Source organism: Somniosus microcephalus, unplaced genomic scaffold (assembly GCF_052327205.1).
Source record: "Somniosus microcephalus isolate GS21.2 unplaced genomic scaffold, FLI_Smic_1.0 unresolved_chr2, whole genome shotgun sequence".
NCBI classification, from domain to species: domain Eukaryota; kingdom Metazoa; phylum Chordata; class Chondrichthyes; order Squaliformes; family Somniosidae; genus Somniosus; species Somniosus microcephalus.
In genome coordinates this window covers 95,443,929-95,456,768 of record NW_028225180.1, presented here as the reverse complement: position 1 = coordinate 95,456,768, position 12,840 = coordinate 95,443,929, and positions in this window count along the sequence as shown.

Here is a 12,840-nt window from a genome sequence, read left to right as displayed (position 1 = left end):
ACTGACCCAGCCCCACACCCCACTGACCCAGCCACACATCCCACTGACCCAGCCCCACACCCCACTGACCCAGCCCCACACCCCACTGACCCAGCCCCACACACCACTGACCCAGCCCCGCACACCACTGACCCAGCCACACACCCCACTGACCCAGCCCGACGCTCCACTGACCCAGCCCCACACAACACAGACCCAGCCCCACACCCCACTGACCCAGCCCCACACACACTGACCCAGCCCCACATACCACTGACCCAGCCCCACACCCCACTGACTCTGCCCCACACATACTGACCCAGCCCCACACCCCAGGGGTACAGCCCCACACCCCACTGACCCAGCCCCACACCCCACTGACCCAGACTCACACCCCAATGAGGCAGCCCCAAACCCCAATGACCCAGCCCCACACCCCACTTACACAGCCGCACACCCCACTGATGCATATCCACATCACATTGTTTCAGCCCAACACAGACACCCCACTACATCAGATCCATAGCCCACTAACTGGGTCCTAAACCCAACAAACACAGCCCACCACACCAATAGCCCAGCCAAGCAACTCACCCTCCACTGACGCAGCTCGACACACCACTGACCCAGCTCCACAACCAAATGAACCAGCTACACAGCACATCGACCCAGCCCCACACCCCACCGACAAAGACCCACATACCACTGACCGAGCCAACAGCCCACTGACCGAGCCCCGCACCCCACTGACCCAGTTACATAACCCACTTTCCCAGCCCATACCAAACTGACACAGACACACACCACACTCACCCAGCCCCAGACCGCACTTACAAAGTCCCACATCCCGCTGACCCAGCCCCACACCCAAATGAAGCAGCTCCACACCACATCGACCCAGCCCCACACCCCACTGACACAGACCCACACACCACTGACCGAGCCCACAGCCCACTGACCCAGCCCCACACCCCACTGACACAGCCCATAACCCACTGACTTAACCTCAAATACCACTCATCCAGCCGCACACCACACATACCAGACCCACACACGACTGGTCCAGCCCCACACCCGACTGACTCAATCTCACATTCCACTCACCCAGCCCTGCAACCCACTGACTCAATCTCACATTCCACTCATCCAGCCCCACACCCCACTGACTCACTCTCACATTCCACTCACCCATCCCTGCAACCCACTGACCCAGCCCCACACCCCACTGACTCAATCTCACATTCCACTCACCCAGCCCCACACCCCACTGACTCAATCTCACATTCCACTCACCCAGCCCTGCAACCCACTGACCCAGCCCCACACCTCACTGACTCAATCTCACATTCCACTCACCCAGCCCCACACCCCACTGACCCAGCCCCACACCCCACTGACCCAGCCCCACACCCCACTGACCCAGCCCCGCACACCACTGACCCAGCCACACACACCACCGACCCAGCCCCACACTCCACTGACCCTGCCCCACACACCACTGACCCAGCCCCACACCCCACTGACTATGCCCCACACATACTGACCCAGCCCCACACCCCAGTGGCCCAGCCCCACACCCCACTGACCCAGCCCCACACCCCACTGACCCAGACTCACACCCCAATGACGCAGCCCCAAACCCCAATGACCCAGCCCCACACCCCACTTACCCAGCCGCAAACGACACTGATGCATATCCACATCACATTGTTTCAGCCCAACACAGACACCCCAATACATCAGATCCTTAGCCCACTGACCGAGTCCTAAACCCAACAAACACAGCCCAACAGACCAATAGCCCAGCCAAGCAACTCACCCTCCACTGACGCAGTTCGACACACCACTGACCCAGCTCCACAACCAAATGAACCAGCTACACAGCACATCGACGCAGCCCCACACACCAACGACAAAGACCCACACACCACTGACCGAGCCAACAGCCCACTGACCGAGCCCCGCACCCCACTGACCCAGTTACATAACCCACTTTCCCAGCACATACCACACTGACACAGCCTCACACCACACTCACCCAGGCCCACACCACACTTACAAAGTCCCACATCCCGCTGACCCAGCCCCACACCCAAATGAACCAGCTCCACACCACATCGATCCCGCCCCACACCCAACTGACACAGACCCACACACCACTGACCGAGCCCATAGCCCTATGACCCAGCCCCACACCCCACTGACACAGCCCATAACCCACTGACTTATCCTCAAATACCACTCACCCAGCCGCACACCACACAGACCAGGCCCACACACGACTGATCCAGCCACACACCCAACTGACTCAAACTCACATTCCACTGACCCAGCCCTGCAACCCACTGACCCAGCCCCATGCCCCACTGACTCAATCTCACATTCCACTCACCCAGCCCTGCAACCCACTGAAATAGCCCCACACCCCACTGACTCAATCTCACATTCCACTCACCCAGCCCTGCAACCCACTGACTCAACCTCACATTCCACTCATCCAGCTCCCCACCCCAATGACTCACTCTCACATTCAACTCACTCATCCCTGCAACCCACTGACCCAGCCCACACCCCACTGACTCAATCTCACATTCCACTCATCCAGCCCCACACCCCACTGACTCCATCTCACATTCCACTCACCCAGCCCTGAAACCCACTGACCCAGCCCCACACCCCGCTGACTCAATCTCACATTCCACTCACCCATCCCTGCAACCCACTGACCCAGCCCCACACCCCACTGACTCAATCTCACATTCCACTCACCCATCACTGCAACCCACTGACCCAGCCCCACACACCACTGACTCAAACTCATATTCCACTCACCCAGCCCTGCAACCCACTGACCCAGCCCCACACCCCACTGACTCAAACTCACATTCCACTCACCCAGCCCTGCAACCCACTGACCCAGCACCACACCCCACTGACTCAATCTCACATTCCACTCATCCAGCCCTGCAACCCACTGACCCTGCCCCACACCTCACTGACACAATCTCACATTCCATTCACCCAGCCCCACACCCCACTGACCCAGCCCCACACCGCACTGACCCAGCCCCACACCCCACTGACTCAATCTCATATTCCACTCACCCAGCCCTGCAACCCACTGAAACAGCCCCACACCCCACTGACTCAATCTAACATTCCACTCACCCAGCCCGGCAACCCACTTACCCAGCCCCACACCCCACTGACTCAATCTCAAATTCCACTGACTCAATCTCACATTCCACTCACCCAGCCCTGCAACCCACTGACCCAGCCCCACACCCCACTGACTCAATCTCACATTCCACTCACCCAGCCCTGCAACCCACTGACCCAGCCCCGCACCCCACTGACTCAATCTCACATTCCACTCACCCAGCACCACACCCCACTGACCCAGCCCCACACCCCACTGACACAATTTCACATTCCACTCACCCAGCCCTGCAACCCACTGACCCAGCACCACACCCCACTGACTCAATCTCACATTCCACTCATCCAGCCCTGCAACCCACTGACCCTGCCCCACACCTCACTGACACAATCTCACATTCCATTCACCCAGCCCCACACCCCACTGACCCAGCCCCACACCCCACTGACCCAGCCCCACACCCCACTGACTCAATCTCATATTCCACTCACCCAGCCCTGCAACCCACTGAAACAGCCCCACACCCCACTGACTCAATCTAACATTCCACTCACCCAGCCCGGCAACCCACTTACCCAGCCCCACACCCCACTGACTCAATCTCAAATTCCACTGACTCAATCTCACATTCCACTCACCCAGCCCTGCAACCCACTGACCCAGCCCCACACCCCACTGACTCAATCTCACATTCCACTCACCCAGCCCTGCAACCCACTGACCCAGCCCCGCACCCCACTGACCCAGTTACACAACCCACTTTCCCAGCCCATACCACACTGACCCAGCCTCACACCACACTCACCAAGCCCCACACCCCACTGACAAAGTCCCACATCGCACTGACCCAGCCCCACACCGAAATGAACCTGTTCCAAAACCACATCGACCCAGCCCCACACCCCACTGACACAGACCCACACACCACTGACCGAGCCCACAGCCCACTGACCCAGCCCCACACCCCACTGACCCAGCCCATAACCCACTAACTTAAACTCAAATACCACTCATCCAGCCGCACACCACACAGACCAGGCCCACAACCGACTGATCCAGCCCCACACCACACTGACTCAAACTCACATTCCACTCACCCAGCCCTGCAACCCACTGACCCAGCCTCACACCCCACTGACTCAATCTCACATTCCACTCACCCAGCCCTGCAACCCAATGACCCAGCCCCACACCCCACTGACTCAAACTCACATTCCACTCACCCAGCCCTTCAACCCACTGATCCAGCCCCACACCCCACTGACTCAATCTCACATTCCACTCACCCAGCCCCACACCCCACTGACTCAATCTCACATTCTACTCACCCAGTCCCACACCCCACTGATCCAGCCCAACACCCCACTGACTCAATCTCACATTCCACTCACCCAGCCCCACAGCCCACTGACCCAGCCCCACATCCCACTGACTCAATCTCACATTCCACTCACCCAGCCCCACACACCACTGACCCAGCCCCACACCCCACGGACTCAATCTCACATTCCACTCACCCAGCCCCGCAACCCACTCACCCAGCCCCACACCCCAATGAACAAGCCCCAAACCCCACTGACTCAATCTCACTTTCCACTCACCCAGCCCCACACCCCACTGACCCAGCCCCACACCCCACTGACCCAGCCCCACACCCCACTGACCCAGCCCCACACCCCACTGACCCAGCCACACATCCCACTGACCCAGCCCCACACCCCACTGACCCAGCCCCACACCCCACTGACCCAGCCCCACACACCACTGACCCAGCCCCGCACACCACTGACCCAGCCACACACCCCACTGACCCAGCCCGACGCTCCACTGACCCAGCCCCACACAACACAGACCCAGCCCCACACCCCACTGACCCAGCCCCACACACACTGACCCAGCCCCACATACCACTGACCCAGCCCCACACCCCACTGACTCTGCCCCACACATACTGACCCAGCCCCACACCCCAGGGGTACAGCCCCACACCCCACTGACCCAGCCCCACACCCCACTGACCCAGACTCACACCCCAATGAGGCAGCCCCAAACCCCAATGACCCAGCCCCACACCCCACTTACACAGCCGCACACCCCACTGATGCATATCCACATCACATTGTTTCAGCCCATTCACAGACACCCCACTACATCAGATCCATAGCCCACTAACTGGGTCCTAAACCCAACAAACACAGCCCACCACACCAATAGCCCAGCCAAGCAACTCACCCTCCACTGACGCAGCTCGACACACCACTGACCCAGCTCCACAACCAAATGAACCAGCTACACAGCACATCGACCCAGCCCCACACCCCACCGACAAAGACCCACATACCACTGACCGAGCCAACAGCCCACTGACCGAGCCCCGCACCCCACTGACCCAGTTACATAACCCACTTTCCCAGCCCATACCAAACTGACACAGACACACACCACACTCACCCAGCCCCACACCGCACTTACAAAGTCCCACATCCCGCTGACCCAGCCCCACACCCAAATGAAGCAGCTCCACACCACATCGACCCAGCCCCACACCCCACTGACACAGACCCACACACCACTGACCGAGCCCACAGCCCACTGACCCAGCCCCACACCCCACTGACACAGCCCATAACCCACTGACTTAACCTCAAATACCACTCATCCAGCCGCACACCACACATACCAGACCCACACACGACTGGTCCAGCCCCACACCCGACTGACTCAATCTCACATTCCACTCACCCAGCCCTGCAACCCACTGACTCAATCTCACATTCCACTCATCCAGCCCCACACCCCACTGACTCACTCTCACATTCCACTCACACCATCCCTGCAACCCACTGACCCAGCCCCACACCCCACTGACTCAATCTCACATTCCACTCACCCAGCCCCACACCCCACTGACTCAATCTCACATTCCACTCACCCAGCCCTGCAACCCACTGACCCAGCCCCCACACCTCACTGACTCAATCTCACATTCCACTCACCCAGCCCACACCCCACTGACCCAGCCCCACACCCCACTGACAGCCCCACACCCCACTGACCCAGCCCCGCACACCACTGACCCAGCCACACACACCACCGACCCAGCCCCACACTCCACTGACCCTGCCCCACACACCACTGACCCAGCCCCACACCCCACTGACTATGCCCCACACATACTGACCCAGCCCCACACCCCAGTGGCCCAGCCCCACACCCCACTGACCCAGCCCCACACCCCACTGACCCAGACTCACACCCCAATGACGCAGCCCCAAACCCCAATGACCCAGCCCCACACCCCACTTACCCAGCCGCAAACGACACTGATGCATATCCACATCACATTGTTTCAGCCCAACACAGACACCCCAATACATCAGATCCTTAGCCCACTGACCGAGTCCTAAACCCAACAAACACAGCCCAACAGACCAATAGCCCAGCCAAGCAACTCACCCTCCACTGACGCAGTTCGACACACCACTGACCCAGCTCCACAACCAAATGAACCAGCTACACAGCACATCGACGCAGCCCCACACACCAACGACAAAGACCCACACACCACTGACCGAGCCAACAGCCCACTGACCGAGCCCCGCACCCCACTGACCCAGTTACATAACCCACTTTCCCAGCACATACCACACTGACACAGCCTCACACACCACACTCACCCAGGCCCACACCACACTTACAAAGTCCCACATCCCGCTGACCCAGCCCCACACCCAAATGAACCAGCTCCACACCACATCGATCCCGCCCCACACCCAACTGACACAGACCCACACACCACTGACCGAGCCCATAGCCCTATGACCCAGCCCCACACCCCACTGACACAGCCCATAACCCACTGACTTATCCTCAAATACCACTCACCCAGCCGCACACCACACACAGACCAGGCCCACACACGACTGATCCAGCCACACACCCAACTGACTCAAACTCACATTCCACTGACCCAGCCCTGCAACCCACTGACCCAGCCCCATGCCCCACTGACTCAATCTCACATTCCACTCACCCAGCCCTGCAACCCACTGAAATAGCCCCACACCCCACTGACTCAATCTCACATTCCACTCACCCAGCCCTGCAACCCACTGACTCAACCTCACATTCCCACTCATCCAGCTCCCCACCCCAATGACTCACTCTCACATTCAACTCACTCATCCCTGCAACCCACTGACCCAGCCCACACCCCACTGACTCAATCTCACATTCCACTCATCCAGCCCCACACCCCACTGACTCCATCTCACATTCCACTCACCCAGCCCTGAAACCCACTGACCCAGCCCCACACCCCGCTGACTCAATCTCACATTCCACTCACCCATCCCTGCAACCCACTGACCCAGCCCCACACCCCACTGACTCAATCTCACATTCCACTCACCCATCACTGCAACCCACTGACCCAGCCCCACACACCACTGACTCAAACTCATATTCCACTCCAGCCCTGCAACCCACTGACCCAGCCCCACACCCCACTGACTCAAACTCACATTCCACTCACCCAGCCCTGCAACCCACTGACCCAGCACCACACCCCACTGACTCAATCTCACATTCCACTCATCCAGCCCTGCAACCCACTGACCCTGCCCCACACCTCACTGACACAATCTCACATTCCATTCACCCAGCCCCACACCCCACTGACCCAGCCCCACACCGCACTGACCCAGCCCCACACCCCACTGACTCAATCTCATATTCCACTCACCCAGCCCTGCAACCCACTGAAACAGCCCCACACCCCACTGACTCAATCTAACATTCCACTCACCCAGCCCGGCAACCCACTTACCCAGCCCCACACCCCACTGACTCAATCTCAAATTCCACTGACTCAATCTCACATTCCACTCACCCAGCCCTGCAACCCACTGACCCAGCCCCACACCCCACTGACTCAATCTCACATTCCACTCACCCAGCCCTGCAACCCACTGACCCAGCCCCGCACCCCACTGACTCAATCTCACATTCCACTCACCCAGCACCACACCCCACTGACCCAGCCCCACACCCCACTGACACAATTTCACATTCCACTCACCCAGCCCTGCAACCCACTGAGCCAGCCCCACACGCTACTGACTCAATCTCACATTCCACTCACGCAGCCCTGCAACGCACTGACCCAGCCCCACACCCCACTGACTCAAACTCACATCCCACTCACCCAGCCCTGCAACCCACTGACCCAGCCCCACACCCCACTGACTCAATCTCACATTCCACTCACCCAGCCCTGCAACCCACTGACTCAATCTCACATTCCACTCATCCAACCCCACACCCCACTGACTCACTCTCACATTCCACTCACCCATCCCTGCAACCCACTGACCCAGCCCCACACCCACTGTCTCAATCTCACATTCCACTCATCCAGCCCCACACCCCACTGACTCAATCTCACATTCCACTCACCCAGCCCTGAAACCCACTGACCCAGCCGCACACCCCACTGACTCAATCTCACATTCCACTCACCCATTCCTGCAACCCAGTGACCCAGCCCCACACCCCACTGACTCAATCTCACATTCCACTCACCCATCCCTGCAACCCACTGACCCAGCCCCACACACCACTGAATCAAACTCACATTCCACTCACCCAGCCCTGCAACCCACTGACCCAGCCCCACAACCCACTGACTCAATCTCACATTACACTCACCCAGCGCTGCAACCCACTGACCCATCCCCACACCCCACTGACTCAATCTCACAATCCACTCACCCAGCCCTGCAACCCACTGACCCAGCCCCACACCTCACTGACTCAATCTCACATTCCACTCACCCAGCCCCACACCCCACTGAACCAGCCCCACACCCCACTGACCCAGCCCAACACCCCACTGTCCCAGCCCCGCACACCACTGACCCAGACACACACCCCACTGACCCAGCCCCACACTCCACTGACCCTGCCCCACACACCACTGAACCAGCCCCACACCCCACTGACACTGCCCCACACATACTGACCCAGCCACACACCCCAGTGGCCCAGCCCCACACCCCACTGACCCAGCCCCACACCCCACTGACCCAGACTCACACCCCAATGACGCAGCCCCAAACCCCAATGACCCAGCCCCACACCCCACTTACCCAGCCGCAAACCCCACTGATGCATATCCACATCACATTGTTTCAGCCCAACACAGACACCCCACTACATCAGATCCATAGCCCACTGACCGAGTCCTAAACCGAACAAACACAGCCCAACACACCAATAGCCCAGCCAAGAAACTCACACTCCACTGACGCAGCTCGACACACCACTGACCCAGCTCCACAACCAAATGAACCAACTACACAGCACATCGACCCAGCCCCACACCCCACCGACAAAGACCCATACACCACTGACCGAGCCAACAGCCCACTGACCGAGCCCCGCACCCCACTGACCCAGTTACATATCCCACTTTCCCAGCCCATACCACACTGACACAGCCTCACACCACACTCACCCAGCCCCACACCGCACTTACAAAGTCCCACATCCCGCTGACCCAGCCCCACACCCAAATGAACCAGATCCACACCACATCGACCCCGCCCCACACCCCACTGACACAGACCCACACACCACTGACCGAGCCCACAGCCCTATGACCCAGCCCCACACCCAACTGACACAGCCCATAACACACTGACTTAACCTCAAATACCACTCATCCAGACGCACACCACACAGACCAGGCCCACACACGACTGATCCAGCCACACACCCGACTGACTCAAACTCACATTCCACTGACCCAGCCCTGCAACCCACTGACCCAGCCCTACGCCCAACTGACTGAATCTCACATTCCACTCACCCAGCCCTGCAACCCACTGAAACAGCCCCACACCCCACTGACTCAATCTCACATTCCACTCACCCAGCCCTGCAACCCCCTGACTCAACCTCACATTCCACTCATCCAGCTCCACACCCCAATGACACACTCTCACATTCCACTCACCCATCCCTGCAACCCACTGACCCAGCCCACACCCCACTGACTCAATCTCACATTCCACTCATCCAGCCCCACACCCCACTGACTCAATCTCACATTCCACTCACACAGCCCTGAAACCCACTGACCCAGCCCCACACCCCGCTGACTCAATCTCACATTCCACTCACCCATCCCTGCAACCCACTCAGCCAGCCCCACACCCCACTGACTCAATCTCACATTCCACTCACCCATCCCTGCAACCCACTGACCCAGACCCACACACCACTGACTCAAACTCATATTCCACTCACCCAGCCCTGCAACCCACTGACCCAGCCCCACACCCCACTGACTCAAACTCACATTCCACTCACCCCGCCCTGCAACCCACTGACCCAGCACCACACCCCACTGACACAATCTCACATTCCACTCACCCAGCCCCACACCCCACTGATCCAGCCCCACATCCCACTGACCCAGCACTACACCCCACTGACTCAGTCTCATATTCCACTGACCCAGCCCCACACCCCACTGACTCAATCTCACATTCCACTCACCCAGCCCTGCAACCCACTGATCCAGCCCCACACACCACTGACTCAAACTCACATTCCACTCACCTAGCCCCACACCCCACTGACCCAGCCCCACACCCCACTGACTCAATCTCACATTCCACTCACCCAGCCCCACGCCCAACTGACCCAGCCCCACGCCCAACTGACTCAATCTCACATTCCACCCACCCAGCCCTGCAACCAACTGACCCAGCCCCACACCCCACTGACTCAAACTCACATTCCACTCACCCAGCCCTGCAACCCACTGACCCAGCCCCACACCACACTGACTCAATCTCACATTCCACTCACCCAGCCCCGCACCCCACTGACCCAGCCCCACACCCCACTGACCCAGCCCCATACCCCACTGACCCAGCCTCACACCCCACTGACCCAGCCCCACACCCCACTGACCCAGCCCCACAACCCACTGACTCAATCTCACATTCCACTCACCCAGCCCTGCAACCCACTGACCCAGGCCAACACCCCACTGACTCAACCTCACATTCCACTCACCCAACCCCACACCCCACTGGCCCAGCCCCACACCCCACTGACTCAATCTCACATTCCACTGACCCAGCCACACACCCCACTGACCCAGCCCCAAACCCCACTGACTCAATCTCACATTCCACTCGCACAGCCCCACAGCCCACTGACCTAGCCCCACACCCCACTGACTCAATCTCACATTCCACTCACCCAGGCCCACACACCACTGACCCAGCCCCACACCCCACTGACTCAATCTCACATTCCACACACCCAGCCCCGCACCCCACTTACCCAGCCCCGCACCCCACTGACCCAGCCCCGCACCCCACTGACCCAGCCTCGCATCCCACTGACCCAGCCCCGCACCCCACTGACCCAGCCCCCACCCCACAGACCGAGCCCCGCACCCCACTGACCCATCCCCGCACCCCACTGACCCAGCCCCGCACCCCTCTGACCCAGCCCCGCACCCCACTGACCCAGCCCCGCACCCCACTGACCCAGCCCCGCACTCCACTGACCCAGCCCCGCACCCCACTGACCCAGCTCCGCACTCCACTGACCCAGCCCCACACTCCACTGACCCAGCCCCACACATACTGACCCAGCCCCTCACCCCAGTGACCCAGCCCCACACCCCACTGACCCAGCCCCACACCCCACTGACCCAGCCCCACACCCCACTGCCCCAGCCCCACACCCCACTGACTCAGCCTACACACCCCACTGACCCAGCCCCACACCCCACTGACACAACCTCACACCCCACTGACTCAATCTCACATTCCACTCACCCAGCCCCACACCCCACTCACCCAGCCCCACACCCCACTGACCCAGCCCCACACCCCTCTGACCCAGCCCCACACCCCACTGACCCAGACCACGCCCCACTGACCCAGCCCCACACCCCACTGACCCAGCCCCACACCTCACTGACCCAGCCCCACACCCCACTGACCCAGCCCCACACCCCACTGACCCAGCCCCACACCCCGCTGACCCAGCCCCACACATACAGCCCAAGCTCCAACCGAATCTCCACTGACAAGCCCAACACCAACACGCCGTGACCAAAGATCAAATACAGCCCCATATCTCCTGACCCAGCCCCCGCACCTCACTGACCCAGTCGTGCACCCCACTGACCCAGCTCCGCATCCCTCTGAACCAGCCCCCCAACCACACCCCAGTGACACAGACCCAAACCCCACTGGCCCAGCGCCATACCGAGAACCCACTGACTCAGCCTCACATGGACGCCCCACTCACCCATCCCAACACCCCACTGACGCAGCCATTCACGCTACAGACATAACGTTACATCGACACTCCACTGACCCAGCCTCACACCGACACCCCACTGACCCAGCCTAACACCGACACCCCACTGACCCAGCCCGAGACCCAACTTACCCAGCCCGAGAACCCACTGACCCAGCCCAACAACGACAACTCACTGACCCAGCCTCACATCGACACACCACTGACGAAGCACCACACCCCGCAGATATAAACCCGCACTGACTACACTGATCCAGACTCACAACTGACTGACCCAGCACTCCACCGACACTCCACTGCCCCAGCCCAACACCGACACCCCATTGACACAGGCCTGCATTGCAGTG